Source organism: Triticum aestivum, chromosome 2D (genome assembly GCF_018294505.1).
Source record: "Triticum aestivum cultivar Chinese Spring chromosome 2D, IWGSC CS RefSeq v2.1, whole genome shotgun sequence".
NCBI classification, from domain to species: Eukaryota; Viridiplantae; Streptophyta; class Magnoliopsida; order Poales; family Poaceae; genus Triticum; species Triticum aestivum.
Window position 1 is genome coordinate 96,342,000 of NC_057799.1, and position 5,784 is coordinate 96,347,783.

Consider the following 5,784-nt stretch of genomic DNA (forward strand, 5'->3'; position numbering starts at 1 on the left):
GTGTATGGATGAAACTGATGTGATATGTGATATGAAACTTATGTGCTGGATATGTGATATGGAAATATATCTATATATGTCATATATATTTTCTGTGCAAATTGTGGGATTTAATAAAAAACAGAAAAAACAGCCAATATGCAGGCTCTTTGCCGTCTGCCACCGACGGCAAAGAGCTCTTTGCCGTCTACCGCGGACGGCAAAGAAGCCACGTGGCAGCCAACTGTGCTTCCTGGGAGCTGACCCATTTGGTCAGTTTGCCTACAGTGGCAGACGGCAAAGACTTTGCCATCTGTGGCAGACGGCAAAGACTTTGCCATCTATGGCAGACGGCAAAGAACCTGCCATCTAGTGACGTGTAGATGACATCATACGGCAGACGGCAAAGACCAGAGAAATTTTGCCGTCAGCGGCGGACGGCAAAGGTCTGCCGTTAGCCACTTAACGGACTGACAGCACAATTATTGCCATCCGCCCTCTTTGCCGTCCGCCGCAGACGGCAAAGAGCCTTTGCCGTCCGCCGCCAGGAAGCAGACAGCAAAGCAGCTGTTTACTGTAGCCTTCTTTGCCGGAGCCTTTTGCCGTCCACGGCTGACGGCAAAGGTCTTTGCCGTCCGCCTTTCGAGCCTTTGCCGTCCGCCGTGGCAGACGACAAAGTAGCTGTTTCCTGTAGTGAGAGATAGATAAAAAAGGTAAGTAAAGGTGGAAAACAAGATAAAGTAAATAAATTGCAGCAAGGTATTTTAAGTTTTTCATTTTGCAGATCTAAAAATAATCTAATGAAATATAGACCCGGGGGCCATAGACACTACACCACGGTAGAGTTTATGTGACACACTTCTGTTGGCAAAGGTCCACTAATCTCCACGAAAAAACTGTTGGGGTAGCTATGAAGTTTTGTCCTCACACCATGTGTTGGCGTAGATACATTATTGGGAACACGGTATGTGTCAGCAATCACTAAACAACGACTTAGCTATCGGCAACTCACTAACAACATGTTATGTGTCGGCAAATGTGTGGGCCCTAACAATTTATCTGTCGGCATATGTATGTACTTAGTGATATCCAATATGTCGGCATATGTAGGGTGTATGGACACAAAATAAGTGTCGGTGTTTGTGCACATGTGTCAAGCGACTAAAGCTTGGATTTTTTGATTGAGAATCCTGAAGCTTTGGAAAGTTAGCGCGCAATTTAGGCGCGAGACGGGAAAAATTTCGGCCGGCCCGTGCAAAATATCCCCCAAATCGGACCAAGTCCATAACCTGACCCGTGCCAGCCGCCGCCCTCGCACTCCATCCCCTCGTCCTCGCCCTCGCACCCTATCCCCTCGTCCTTGCGCTCAATCCACGGCCCTGCCGCCGTCGCCGCTGTATTCGCACCTGCACCCACGGTCCCGTTGCCGGCCGCCGTCCTCGTGCTCCGCCCGAGATCCAGCCGCCATCCTCGCGCCTCGCCCGAGATCCAGCCGCCGTCCGCTCCGCCTATGATCCAGCCGCCGTGTTCGCGCTCAGGGATCCACCCCCATCCCCGACCTCTAGCCCCCAACCTCGTCCGTCATCTCCATCGCGCTCCTCCCTAGAGCTCTCCATCCGTGCTCCCCGCCCCTGCTGCCGCCGGTAGTCGGTAGAGATCCATCCACGAGATCTTCATCCCATTGCGCCCCTCACGAAGGCAGCCGTCCGTTGCTGCAGATCTCCGCACAACACTCGTTTTTCCAATAGGTAAGCATCGGCTCCTCCTGAGATAAACTTTTATGTACTACTGTGTGCTTGTACATTGCTGAACTTTGAACCATATGTCATTGCTGAACTCTGAAAATTAGGGTAACACTTTCTTATCTTCTGCTAAGATTTGTTGATTTTACAGTTCTTATTCATATTCTCAGCATCTCAATTTGGATACAAAGATTGGTGCTACAAAACATCGCGAGCCATCTGACATCCATGTCTCATAGCTGATTTTCATTTATATATTCTTCGTACTATTATGAACTCTTTATCTCCTATAAATTAGAAAGTAATTATTCGTTTAACATGTGATATGGGTTAAAATTCATATGTTGTTAGCATTGTGTGACTTCCTAATTTCTAGGTGGTTCAATTTTGTTATTTAAAGCCACGACCCATTGTGTGACTTCCAGTATTTTGGGTGAATTGGCGTGGTCAAATGGAGGCTCCTGGAGGTTCATAACCTCTATTTTTTTATAGGAAGCACATTTGATTGTCAATATGTATTTCTAAATTATATAGTGCTAACGATCGAGTTGGCTTCAACTTCGCTGTAGAACTGAATGTTATTTGTGCTGTAACATCATTTAGTTTCTGATGCTTCATGGTTTAATTTTGGGTCGACGGGCTTCGTGCTGCAGGAGCGGGTGTACATGATGGTGAGCTTGCAGACAGTGAGTACGCGGTACTACCTGGCAACAAGGCTGAGGAGGTGGGCGAGCGGAGGGCGCCGAGATGGACCCTGAGTCTACTCAGTGTTTAAGGACGCACATTCCAATTTTATTCTGCATCACTATTGAACTGCATCGTCATCTACACTAGATATTTATGGATAACAGTGTCTTTGTTTGATATATTTTTTTATGTGAGCACGGTGTTGTTTTCCTTTTGCATGAATATGGCATTAGCATTCAAACCTTAGGCTCAACATATACTCTCATCTTCCTCTGCAACCACATACCTTCAACTACTTGAAGCTGCATACTGTTTCCAGAGGGAGAATTGCAAGTTCCGATCACATTCAAACATTAGGGGCACCTTCTCATAGTGCCTCACACCGCATTGTTTGGACATGTGAATTCCAACTGTAGAGTCAACCGCCTCGGTGCAGTGGCTAGATAGTTTCAGGACCCAGACTTTCAATACTTTTATGAGATGTTCGTGTTCACGCTGGTTGCTCGCATAATATTTGTTCTTTTGACAAGTTCATGCAGTATACTAACCAAGTACATAACTTGCAGACCTTTGGCCTTTACTTTATGATTTGATTTGGGAAGCCGAGTTATCTATATTGAACACATTTTTTTGAAGGATGGTTGATACATGTCTACACATTTTGTCAGAGCAATTTGCGATGAAAGAAGCAGCCTCAAACTGATAAGAAGGCAATATTTATTTCTATGAAGTAATGGTTATTGTTGTAGATCAAGGATGATAAGAAGGCAACTAATGTACTAGGAGGTACAAGTACTACAACATACTACATACATTAAGTTTATTGTTTCTCTCTCGGAAATATACATAGATCATTTTGAGCCTTGACTAGAGCGCCAGATTTATGCCTGAACTTATAACATTGGTGCTATATACATCCATTTGAGGGACAAGCTTTTTCGGACGGTGGGAGTAACATTTTGTATCTCGTTGATAAAATTGAACTCCACATACTGTAGTTCATAATTAAAAATATGAAAATGACACAACATGATCTGAAGCGCACATACATTGCTTGGGAGTTAACATACACATATCAGTTTGGTGTTATCCCTTTGGTGGTCACAATCTGAAGATAACATGGCATAAACTGAACTTCACATACTACAATTTATTTGGTCAGAAGTTGTACATTTTTGTTCTACTTCATCAGACAACATACAAACACAATTATTTGTACAATTATTTTCAAACTTTGAAGATCACATCAGCTAACTTCCTATTAGAACAAATACAAGTTCAGATTGGCTGATCCTACTACAGGTTCATGCATGTAAGATGTTGAATAAAATTTGTAGATTTGCCTGCCATGGTGAAATGCTTATTCTATGTATATCTAGATATGTCTGCATGATGATTCCTTTCAGCATTTTATAAATTTGACCGCATGTATGATAGAACTATTTTATGTGTGTTATGGACATATGTCATAAACACTCGATTCTTATGCTTCTCTTGGCTGCCAATCTCCCTATGAGAGCTTCAAAGCACTTGAGCTGACTGCACTTTCTTCCAAATTCTTGTAGAGTATTTTTAGGTAATCAGCAACCTAATACGCATGGATGTGATGACTTTGAAGTGTTATGGAGCATTTGGATGTCTGCAGTATTTTGGACCAGCCAACTCAATTGTAATCATGAATCGTGTTACAGACCATTTGCTGCTTAAGTGTTATGTAGTAGAGATCTTGTGCTCATGGATGTGACTCAAGTGTTTTGGACCATTTAGTGTTTGAACTATATATTTTAGACCAGCAAATAGGGGCCTTTTATGTGACTTGTGTTTTCTGGATGGTTGCCAAGATGGCCAAACTTTGCTTTGTGAAGATTGACTTGTGTTTGAACCTGTGCACAATATATATATATATATATATGTTTGTATTTTTGTTACCATATTATCAATGATTGTGCAATTTGTGTTCATCTTGATCCCATTTTGTGCATCATCATTGAAAATTGCATATAACATTTGAATTAGAGCAGTATCCAATTGTTGTTTTGGCTGTGCACCATCTTACCAACAATTTATATGTCAGTAAAAACATTCCAACGCGGAAAGTGTTGCCAAAAGTATGCCCATAACTAGACAAACCATGTGTCGGCAATGCTAAACACCTATTTAGACAGACTAAGTGTCGGCATAGGTAGGGTGTGCGTTGACTTACCATGTGTCGGCATAGGTAGGGTGTATGTTGACTTACCATGTGTCGGCATAGGTAGGGTGTGCGGTGACTTACCATGTGTCGGCATAGGTAGGGTGTATGCTGATAGAAAAAGTGTCGGCAAGTGAACTTCTGTCGGCAATACCTTTCCCCACAGCAAGTCCTCCGACTGTTTTCTCTTTTGTCAGCATATGTGTTAGCTACAATTTATCTGTCGGCAAAGGTACCCTATGCCAACAGATTGATGTGTCACCAAAACTTGACCGTGGTGTAGTGAGATTTCACTAGAGGCTTCTCTCTTGAAAGAAAGCATACGGTGGGTAAACAAATTACTGTTGAGCAATTGATAAAAAAGCGAATAATTATGTAGATATCCAAGGGAATGATCATGTATATAGGCATCACATCCATGACAAGTAGAGCGACTCCTGCCTGCATCTACTACTATTACTCCACACATCGACCGCTATAAAGGATGCTTCTAGTGTATTAAGTTAACAAGAATGGAGTAATGCCTTAATCAAGATAAGATGATGTAGAGGGATATATCCAATAAATGTGAATAAAACCCATCCTTTTATCCTTAATGGCAACATTAAAATACGTGTCATGTCCCCTTCTTTCACTTGGATTGAGCACCGCAAGATTGAACCCATCACAAAGCACCTCTCCCATAGTAAGTAAAAACAATCTAGTTGGCCAAACCAAATCAATAGACCGGAGAGAAATACTAATCTATATTAATCATGCATAAAAGAGTTCAAAGAACACTCAAATAATATTCATAGATAATCTGAACATAAACCCACAATTCATCGGATCTCAACAAACACACCGTAAAAGAAGATTACATCGAATAGAACTCCAAGAACATCGAGGAGAACATTGTATTGAAGATCAAAGAGAGAGAGACAGAGACAGAGAGAGAGAGAGAGAGAGAGAGAGAGAGAGAGAATAAGCCATCTAGCTACTAGCTATGGACCCGTAGGTCTGTGGTAAACTACTCACGCACCATCGGAGGGGCAGCAAGGTTGATGTAGATGCCCTACATGATCGAATCCCCCTCCGTCGGAGTCCCGAATAAGGCCCCTAGATGGGATCTCATGAGAACATAATCTTGTGGCGGCGGAAAAGTAGTTTTGGTGTGCCCTCTGGTCTACGGGCAATATTTGGGTA

General features: G+C 42.6%; 1 long non-coding RNA gene across 1 annotated transcript; it reads left to right on the plus strand.

Moving 5' to 3' along the window:
- The first annotated feature begins 1,213 nt into the window (after window positions 1-1,213).
- On the plus strand, window positions 1,214-4,323 carry LOC123048905 (uncharacterized). The gene is made up of 3 exons (XR_006423402.1): window positions 1,214-1,727; window positions 2,375-3,194; window positions 3,974-4,323. It is a non-coding gene; the product is annotated as an uncharacterized lncRNA (long non-coding RNA).
- The last annotated feature ends 1,461 nt before the right edge of the window (window positions 4,324-5,784 follow it).